Below are 11,399 nucleotides of genomic sequence, written 5' to 3' on the forward strand. Positions count from 1 at the left end.
CTATGTGAGGGAAATAAGGACAGTCATTCGAGGACAGTTGGCTACTGGAATGAAAAATGCAGAATTTGCCATTAAATAAATAACAGTGAACCCACGCTGGAATCTCAGGTCAGAGCCAAAATAACTGTCCCTGAGAAGAATACCATCAGCGTTCCCTAAATTGAAAGTTCCTTTTCCGATGGCTATTGAATGCTTCATTACAAAGAGACAGAGAGGGAGAGAGTTTAGAATATGTTAAAGACACTCCTGGACTCAAAACCAATCATTGTCAATGCTGGCAGCAGACAGACAGACCACTGACTGACTCAGTGTTTCTAAAGCTGAGGTGTTACAAGACTGAAACAGCCAGTGGCATCTTCCTCCTCTATTAGCATATTCATGTGCTAGAATTGATTCTGTCTGACACAACTGAACACACACAGGCTTCAGCTGATACCCGAGGGTGTGCTACCTTACACTGTATATGATATTTTAAATGATTTAACAGGAATAAATAGTATATATTTTCAACACTGATATTCACATTTAGAAGACACCATCTACCATCTATGACAATGGCCTGTCCTATTATACATTATGAGACCATTGAATTACATTCTAATAATAAGCCTTGTTTCATTGGTGACAGTATAAAATACATTAGGTTATGTATGCAATACTGCCTGCAAGAGTGTTTTCATCAAGTTAAAGACCGCTAGTTTAAAGTGACCCCCTAATTTCACTAGCTAGGTCACTGCAAATTAATTATAGCTCAGGTCAGCGTGATAGACAGCTTTGGAAGAATTTTGTTGTAAAAACTTGACTATGTGCTTATAGTCAAGAAACACTCAAATGAAATATTAAGCTATTTCTCAGGCGTCTTACAAAACAAGGTTAAACAAGTCTGTCCACAAAAACAACAAACAAACCCTCATTAAAAGAAATACACTTTTCAGCATCAAAGCGCTTCAGTCTCCAACTGGGAACAGTCAGAGCTTTGTCTGTTCATCAGAGATTGTGTATTTGTTCTTAGTAAGATAAGTTTAACAGTACTTTGTTTTGCTGAAATGTTTTTGAAATCTTGACGTTTTCTTTTTACGACTTCTATCAAGTGGTAGTTTGTGAGTCAATCTGAACTAACTACAGGTACTAAATAGTTATTCCTCTTAGATCAGAATATGGAGAGATAACATTGTCAACAAAAGATTAATCTTTTTTTCCTGCATGGGAAAACACGTTGACAGTAATTTCCAGAGATTTATGGCTGCTTTCAGAATAAGAAGGTCACAGCTGTCCTTCTGGACCCAGCGGCATACAAAGTACAGTTTGCGCATGTTGTAACAATGGCTAATAGATCAGTTCCACATGTCCACATAATGAATGTGGATGTAGAATGTGGAATGATAATCACTTAGGAAAGTTATTTGGACACAACCTGTGTCATTTTCATCCCTCCATCTATAAGCAGCCTGTGTAAATATGACTGAACTGCAGAGGTGTGAAAACGTCCTTCATACATTTCCCTTTCCATTTCTATTGCACGGTAGTTAGCATGCAGCCAGGAAGGAGAGTCTCTCTAATGTGCATGTGCATTGCAGGTGCCGTCAAATAAATATTCATGACACAATCTGTTATTCTGTCATCTCATTTCTTTACTTCCCTTGGTGCTGTCCTGTTTGGCTGATCTGCATTACGGCACTATAAATTAGTTCCAGGGGATTGCATGAGCATTGACACAGATTCATTTACATTTCAAAAACACTTTATCTAAATAACAATAGAGCTAAAACATGTCTGCGTAAAAGACAGGGGAAAGGATATCAACCCAACACTGACTGAAGAGTTAAGATATCATGCTTGCATTATGTTCAACTACGCACTTCATGGCCATAATGGCATATTAATGTTCATTTATTTGTTGACAGTGTGTCAGAAAGTGGCTGGCTTTTGTTTTCAGGCCATAGTGTATAGCTGTACAGATATATTACATTAAACAGGGTCTCTATATCTCATCATTTACAGGAAAGGTGGAAATAAATCCCCTTATTAATCCCCTTTCGCTAAAAAATTCTTCTGGTACACAATAAATATTACGATTATTAGATTGACCCTTATTAACCGCCTTCAGATGAACTTCAGAACATTTCATTTATTTCTCCATGAGTATTTTTGATTTAATGTTAACATTGATGTTCCCCTAACCTTAGAATGAAAAAGGACCAAGCAACACTTCAACCCTTTTACGTTTGTATAGATCCAAAAAGTATTTGCATATAGTTGCACATCTTTAAGACACTTAATTCAGTGGAAACAAGAGGTACAGCTAATGTTAAAATGTCATGCGATTTGACATTGGATGTGTACTAAAATGGGACCACAGAGCAGTAACTACTATCGCAATGTTTTGCAGTAAAGTCTAATAAATAAAAGGCCATATAAAATCCCTTCTGGTCTCTCATCACTGTTACCAGAGTAAGAGTTCATTTTAAGGTTCTTTTTTTAACTTATAAGACATTGCATGGTCTTGCACCAGCCTACCTCTCTGAGCTTATTACACCACATACATGCACTTCCTTTTTGCTCTCTTTATGCTGGACTGCTAGTTATTCCTGCAGTGAAAAAGAAATCTACAGAGTATTTGTCTATAATGTTTTTGTATCTCTGGAATGACCATCCACTATGGTAAACCCAGACGAAAACCTACCTTTATTCACTTCATTACAGCCAAAACTGAGTCAGTCCATCACCCCTTTAGCAGTCCTTTAAAATGTATGATTTTATTTCCTTTACTCTTTTTCCATTTGAATTGTTAAGCATTTTGGAACAATGCTGCGCCTAAATACATTTGATTGATTTTGTAGTGCTGAATTTTTTGTTTTCCTGTGAAGCATTTTCTATCATTTTGTTTTAATCGATGCTGTATATGAAAGGTTTAGTAGTTTCACTGTATTAACACTGCCCTGATTCCATTCATTGATTCAAGATGTGCAAAACTGTTTTAATATATTTAGTTGTTAGGGGTGTTAGGTGTAATAAATATTGCAGCCTCTAGGAGCCAGCGGTGGGGCTGTACACCTCAGGTCTTCCTGACTCAGTAAATGTATTTTGTTGATTTATACCTCGAGTCATATAGCAGATGTCATCCCGAGTGATTTGATTCTTTGGGTGTTTTTGATGTACAAGCATTTAGGTATTTTAGATCCATGTTTTTGCCAAACAGAGAAAAATAAAGAACATTTCAGTTTTATAGATGCCCAGTCATCTCAGGCGAAGCATGTAAACCAGCAAACACTGTGTTATATATTGCCTTCATATATTTTGTTAGTATCTCTCATAAATTGTCTGTGAGATGGACTGAGCAGTGCCCTGTAAGGAGGAGCAAGATTGTCTCGGCTGAATGAATGTTGTATGGTTTACTGACGAATGAGGACACAGATTAAAACTCACACACAGATGTCAGGATGCTGGGATCCAGATAATCCCAGTGGTGTTGAGGTATCTGCTGAGCTTCTTTAAAGCAGTCAAGTCTGCATAAACTACCTCAGCCCTAACCCTAACCCTCGACTGAGTTTCCAAACAAAATGGTAATAGAACAATGTGTAAGAATCTCTTACCAATATCTGAAATGAACTGACCACATCAATTATTTCTCGTTCTCTAAAGTCACAGTAATGGGTTGTTTAGTTTTACAATAGTTTTTATCAACTCTTTGTAAGTGCATATGAATAATACATGCCGAGGTCAAGGTCTTCTGTCAATGCTCTTTAAAGGATCTACTGAAGTGTCCTTACCACAGGGTAGGACATCAGGATCATGCTTCTATGCATACTGATTATATAGTAAATTATATGTTAGAAAGCAAACACAAGGACTTGAAATTGTGCACAAAGTTCTAACCCCATGTTTAGTCATTCATACCAGGCTATTTTCGACAGACAAATTCCGAGTTGTTCCTTACACGTCACAGCTAAACGGCGTAGCCTTTTTCTGTGTCATTCACATGATTGTAAAAGATGATTAGATGAGCCAACAGGCTTACATGTTAGTTCCTCCAGTGTTTTTTAAATTACAATCCTGTAAGGGTTGGTTCAAACAATTTTATAAAGAAACAATCATATGTTCTCATTTCTTATATACATTTGGTTGTATCTAGACATGCAGATAAAAATCGTAAATTGTTATTCAAGTGTAATCAAGGATGATTATCTAGGTAAAAGCAACAATCAGTTAAAGGCAGTTACAAATATGTGAGATAGAAAAAGCTTGTATGTGTCATCCTGAAGGGAAAATAAAAAACAATGTGTTTTGTCGTTTTATTTGGAGGAGTAGTTAGAAACGTGGCAGAAGCCAGGGCAGAGCAGAGTTAATTGTCAATGGGCCAGATGTCAAGTCACTCTGCATAAAATAAGCTGTGTTCAGCCGTCCACACGAAAGTGAAGCATTTAACATCAAACCGCATTACACAGCTATGAGTCCAGGACAGTTAACCTGCATTATTGACCCATTCACATCTCACTTTGGAACACCATTTGTATTTGGTTGTTGCTTTAAAGTGCAAAGGGTAAAAGATTTACCTGCCTCTTACATTATTTATAAATTCTAGATACATTTGTTTTTAATACTGCTTTGTATTTGGAGAATTGCTTGTGAACGTTGTTAGAAATGAACATGACAAGTATGGAACATTCTGACGTACAGTATTTATTTTCTATTTTTGCTTCACAGCTTTTCAGGAAACTTGTAATCTGAAAATGAAATGCTCTCCTGCTTCACCTTGATACCCAAAGGTCACATTGACTTAATTAAAAGAGCACTTGAGGGAACACCTGATCCAAAATCAAATCAACAGCAGGACCACTCCTGGTACTACAGACAAAGAGACCAGAAAAAGCACACAAATGCTTCAAGGTAAGCAATGCCACGGGACAAACATGCTAAATTATGGATGACATGGAGAAGTGAAAGTGCAAGTTCTCTTAATGGAAAACTTTTTAAGGAACACTGTGAGGTACTGAGAGAGACTGAGAGAGAGAGCTCTTCTCAGTTGAGGGCTGTGGACTTTGAATGAATATTTTATCCCTCTGTCTCCATCTTCACCCATTCTATATTTCTTTATCACTGTGTTTCTGACAAGACAAGTTCCGCTCTAACAGAGTGTCTGCCTCTTGCTTTGGCGTTTTGCAGCCTTGGCCACAGCCTCAATCTCAGCCCCTCGTTCCCAGCGAGACCAATCACAGGTCACGCCAGCCTTCAAGCCATGGCAGCCCTGTGCTGACAACCAGCCAGTTGAATTTAAGATGTGGCATGTTGGGGATTTCTCCTGCCATCAAGTTGCAAACCAGGTCTTTTTTATCACGCCATTGCATTCCCCATCCTCTTTATTTTCTAACCTTGTTTCTGCCATCTCTCTGCCGTCTCTAACATCCCCAGTATAAGGTCTTTTCTCGCTTAACCATTCCAGTTGTTTGATGATTCTGTACCACATCTCCACTTCGGTGACCCTTCTTTTTCTCTCTTTTTTCTTTTTTCTATCTTCTTATCTCTGCACGAATACTACATACAGTTCTCCAACTCCTACACCAGCCACCCACAAACACACATTTTTGCTCTCTTTTAATCCTGTGTTTTTTAATTCACCAGCTGCACGCAGTGTTAGCTTTACACTCACGCTGGCATAAGGGCGTTGTCAATTGGAAGAGGGATGTAAAGTAAAAACTCCAGGGTGCTCACAACAGGAGGCTGACCAAAATCTCAATCAAAATACAATCTAGGATGACACTTAGCTAAACCAGGGATCTGACGGCTTAGCCCCGACATGCAATCATAGAAGTGCCAATTTAATGGTGATGGCGTTTCCCACATCCTTGGGGATTTTCCATTACAAATTGCCATTATTTGTGTGAGCATGAAGGCTGTGTGTGAATATGAATGTGTGCATGTTCGTGTGTGTGAGTTTTCATTTCCTACTTGCCAATATATGCCAATCATGTCACTTGCTTATAGCTGTTGGAGAGCACACACTGAGACAGGGTGGCTGGTGAAACAGGCAGCACTATTCCTCAGAGAGCATTCCCTGTCTCGGCCCCATCACTAACAGCTCTGAGCATCACCTGGCTTGCCTCACTCACGAAGGAACATTATGTTACAAAACCATCGCTATGCATGCAGAGGGAGGGAGACATCAGCGCTTGCAGCATGTCATCGCCTTGTCCTGTGGCTCTTTCCACCTGCACAGGTTGAGGTGATCAGCAGCTGCACAGAAGGTTTTAAAGGTTTCTGTTTCTTCTTAACAGTATGTGAAAATAATTAAAGATCTGCTGCAAGAGTAGCCAAGTAAGAAGTTCAAGTGTGAAGACAAATACTCCAACACATACTGCATAGCTACAAACAGGAAACATCTATAAAAGGCATACATACAGCAAGTGGTCATGATCACATGAATAATGAAGGCCCACTCATGCTGCTCTCAAAATAGTTTGCAATATGGCAGCCTGGCATGACAGTAGGAGTATACTGAATATAAGATTGCATCTCACATTGCTGAAATCAATAGTTGGCAGGTCAACAATTCTTCAGTTTAAGAATCTGACGCACCATCATCAAAAGGATATTCAAGGTTAAAGAGAAACTGGAGTGCACCTGTGGACTTTGGCCCACCTCTGAACTGTCAACTGCAGAGTTAAAAATGTAGGTTTCTAAATGTTGGGGGAAGAAAGTGCAGCTATAGTGAGAAAGGGAACACACAACGGAATTTTAAATACAACCCAGTATAGTCAGTTTTTTGAAGACCTTAGTATTTCCGCTGTCTAACTGCTGCCCTCCAGCTCTTACTCACAATGAGAAAATCTGTGAAACATTAAAGCAAAGCCAGATTTTTGATACAACAAGATAGTACAATTGCGCTCATCCCTTGTGGGCTACCCTTTCTATGACATGGAACGCAAAAGCACTCCTTAATGAGTAAAATGGGGCAAGCAGTGATATGAGAATGTGGGGAGTTTAGCCAAAAAAAGTATCCTCTTTCAGATGCTATTTGATTACAATTTAGAGTACATGAGAGGAATATTTTGTCTGAAAGAGATTGTGTTGGTCAAGCTCTGCTCCACACTTGACATCAGGTCATATTTGAAAATGTTGGCTTAGCAGGACAAGCATTTCAACCTTTCTCCCCCAAAGAATTCCTATTACTCGTGTTCGCACACAACTCCGTCTGTCTGCATAATAACTGGTTCAGTGAATGTCAACAATCCACTGACATTCTTGAGCAGAGAGATAAGGTTAACAACCCTTTAAAAGTGCTGAGGTGCAGAGTTCTCCAGCAAAAATCCCCCCCCCCCCGGTCTTTCTCTCTCTGTTCAGTGGGCTTATCTTTCCCTGCAAGATGAACAAGCACACTTCCCAGTAAATGATAGACTGAAAGCTTCAGATGATTTGCAAAGAATATCTTTGGCATGAGTTGTCTCATTGGTGTATTGGAGTAATCTCTCTAAGTAAACATGATAAAGACTCCCAGCTACAACTCGATACTGAACAAGATTACATAAACTGCAGCATCGTAACACGCAAGGAGTTGTAAATTGCCTTATTAAAATATATTGTTGCTTTTAGTAATTCAGTTTAACATGAACAAACGCTGCATTTAAAATGGGCTCAGTTTCACTCAGAATAGATTTTTCCGGCTGCGATCAATAACTTAACTATTCAATGTATTTTTTGCATTGGTATCCTGCTAGAGTAACTGTTGTGAACATAAAATTGGAAGGCTTGATTGATAAACCTGAGAGGAGAAGTGAAGTTAAGGTAAAGTCAAATAATCTACAGATTCCCACTTCTTGATCCCAAGCCTTCATCACCTCTGTAGAAAAGGTCGCAGCACAGACATTGCCTTTAGTGTCTGAGCTCTGAACATGCAGTTCCTGCAGTGGCAGCCTGAGAAGATACTAAAAATATCTTGGTCTGAATCCTGCTTTAAGTTAATTCACTCCAACAGAGTTTGAGGCATACAGCACTCTGCCAAACACTCTGCCAACGCGACCTCATAACATGATAATGAGTACGCTGCGGTCTGCTGACAATAAGATAGACGTAGCTAATGTAGACGCATTTGCAGCAGATTGAGATCGACTGCTTATTCGACAGAGTGATTAAAAAACCGACAAATCAGTAAGATTTTTTTGTTAGTGTCTCTGGCTCAGTTGTTACAAAAAAGAAAAACATCTAGAACAGAGCGGTTTCTTCTACTGATACTCCACAGCCAGTCTGGAAAATGATAGAGCAACGTCTCCAACCTCGACAGCCATATTTGACATGAGCAAAAAAATCAAGGCAGCAAATTAATTTATTATATCCTGTCTATTTGGGGATAGCGCTTTGAAAACTCAAGAGCAAGTGCTCGGATAGCTCCAATGAAGCAAGCTCCAACCCGTGCTGGCTGCTATTTCTGTAATCTAGCTGCTCTTTGCTGCAGTCCCCAGTGAATAGCAAACATCTTTTGTTAACACTTTGAGCCCTGTGTAAGACCTCGACCCTCCAGGGGCTTCTGAAGGTATTAATATTTTACTCCCTGTACATAACATGAATCTTAAAAGACCATCAAAATGACAGGTTGTGTTTATCTAAAGGGTCAGCTGACACAGCAGATGGAGAGAGGTGAACGTGGATCCAAATCTTTCAATCTCAGTGGAGGGGAATATGGAAATCTGCTTCCTTCATTGTGCAGAAGAAGGAAATGCTTTTCACAGTGTAACCTTTATCAGGATGCCACTCTGTCTGAGCAGAGGGTAGGCTAGAGTATTTTATATCACACATTTTAATTAATTGCTGTTGTTTTAAATAAATAATTAAGGCTACAATCAATATTTTTAACTCTGATATAACAATGCATCGCATTGTGTGACGTGTGTCTGCTGGAGCTAACATGTTTGCCAACTTGAAGGTGACCACCCCAGAGTTGTGTTAACAGCATGTTCCCACTGCCCACAACAGGCAAACAGTTTTAGCAGGTAGCAAATTGTTGTTGTTATTCATTGTTGTTCATTAATCTTAATTTCATGTTGTAAATTGCACATTTAGTAACTTCTACATATATCTTTAATAGTTGTATGCATGCTTCTTAATTAATATCAAGCTATCTTTGTCTCTTTATTTGCTTTAACAATGTACATTTCCCCTCTGTAAGACAAATAAAGGTATTGTAATTCTTAGTTGTTTACTTGTAAGTATTTATCTGCAGTATACACCGTGTTTGTACACTAGATGTTCTATTCTACCTTAAACTTAATGAGTTGATTGTAAACACATATGACCTTTGATTTACCATTTTAAAACCTTAACCATAAAATAGGTCCTTGTAAAACACTGGGTTCTTATAAATCCGTATAAATGTATTTACAAGTGTGTGAGGCTTTAGCTCTTCCTACAACCAGTGTAATCTGGTGCTGTGCAATTGCATTGCTCAACCCACCGCCTCAGTGGATATCTAAATTTCGCTCAGTCCTTGAAGTCTGTTAAACCATACGGGCGATAATTGAGACAAATGAATGCTTGCTGTTATTGCCTCATTATTGGAAATCAGTCTTCTGAATAAATGTGCAGTTCTGTGCATTTAGAGGGATCATCTGCCTGCTGTGTTCTTATTCTTAGAAAGTGACTCAATTTGCTTCACGATTGAGTCATATTGGTAATTTCACTCGTCTGAATGAGCTTAAAATTAAATTAAATTAAATGTAATAATGAAAACAGTAAAATATAATTAGGAAAATTGTGAGGTTTATACTACTCAGCTTTTGTTGACAACAGTCATTTGTTTCAGCGTGTCAAGGTTTTGTTTTTAACTGTTTTATGTACCATTTTTTCAGTTTTTCTATTTTTCATTGGGGTGGATTAAGGCCACAGAGCAGCAGACAGGCGTTGCAAACCAGCTAAGCCTAATAGTGTTGTGGTACAGTATGTGGCATTGGTCAATGCCAATAAACATTTAATAAATTGGAAACACCTTTCAATACAGAACAGTCCAGAACAACAGCAGCACTTTCTAGCTTTAAAAATGACCAGGTGCAGCATCATGTTTCTGCACACAGTGTCAACAAAGAATGAACATTAAAACCTCCTCAATGATTGAACATATTGCAGAGCTATTGTATTGGATTGCATTTGTTGTACTGATGTACCCTATAAACGGGTCAGTATACTGTATATGTGATTCAGGTGGTCCAATGTATGGCTGGGGAGATCTGGTCAATATCTTTTATCACATGTAGCCTATTTTTTAGTAATTCAATAAATAACCAAACAGTCTATATGAGGTCAATCACATGCTCTTGCTTACAGTAAATATTTGATAAACAAAAGTAAAGATTATATTTTCTTTTGATTAAAGACACCAAATTAAAAGTTTAAAGTGAAATAATAGAAAAGAAATAATCAATATAAATGTTCTGTTTGTTTATCCATGATTATTATACAATTATATATATATATATATATATATATATATATATGGAGAGAGAGAGAGAGAGAGAGAGAGAGAGAGAGAGAGAGAGAGAGAGAGAGAGAGAGAGAGAGAGAGAGAGAGAGAGAGAGAGAGAGTGTTGAGGTATTGGTTGTTAGTATGTGTTTGTGATTATCAATTTAGAGGACATGAAAGTGAATCACAGTATATGATTTCCTAACAATATGATTCTACTAAGAGACAATCAATTATCACAATCAATTATCACAATCAATTATTGCTGAGCTTAGTTTAAAAGATGAGCATGATGCTGCAGTATACTTTTACACAGGAGCTACAGTCCACTGTAATTTACCTATCCTCAACTGATCTATGTCAGATGCATACCCCTCTGCATGACCTTCAAAACTGTTGTATCAGCTGTCTCAGTCCACCACAGAGTCCTTACATGTGCACATGATTCACCTCGGTATACACTGGCTCTAATTGATGCTGAGCAGGACATCCATAAGCATTGGCATCTGGCTGAGGGCACAGGAAGAGGAAGAGGAATGAGATAAAAGAGCTTTTTTCATTCACTTCTCTGCGGTGAAAAGCACTCTCACATGTTTACCTGAACATTTTCCATTTCCCCTGTACGCACATATGGCCCTTTAAAAATATGGCTTTTTTTTTAAAAACACTTGAGTTTTACCAATGTCATCCTATACAGATGTAAAAGGCAAAGGAGCGAACAATAAAAATTCAACAGCTAATTAAATATGAAAAATAATTCAACATGCTGAAATCTAATACTTAGAACAAGCCGTTGTATATTCATGCAGTTGTTCTGACTGTAAGTACCGTAGAAAAAAGATACAGTATAAGGATTTACTTGTTTTATTCATCTTATTAGGGCTACCATTATGATGATGAGATTCAAATGTATCAAGATGTGGGGATAGGAATTGTGGTGACAGAACCTAGAAAA

The sequence above is a fragment of the Eleginops maclovinus genome, chromosome 1, assembly GCF_036324505.1.
Source record: "Eleginops maclovinus isolate JMC-PN-2008 ecotype Puerto Natales chromosome 1, JC_Emac_rtc_rv5, whole genome shotgun sequence".
Taxonomy (NCBI): Eukaryota; Metazoa; Chordata; class Actinopteri; order Perciformes; family Eleginopidae; genus Eleginops; species Eleginops maclovinus.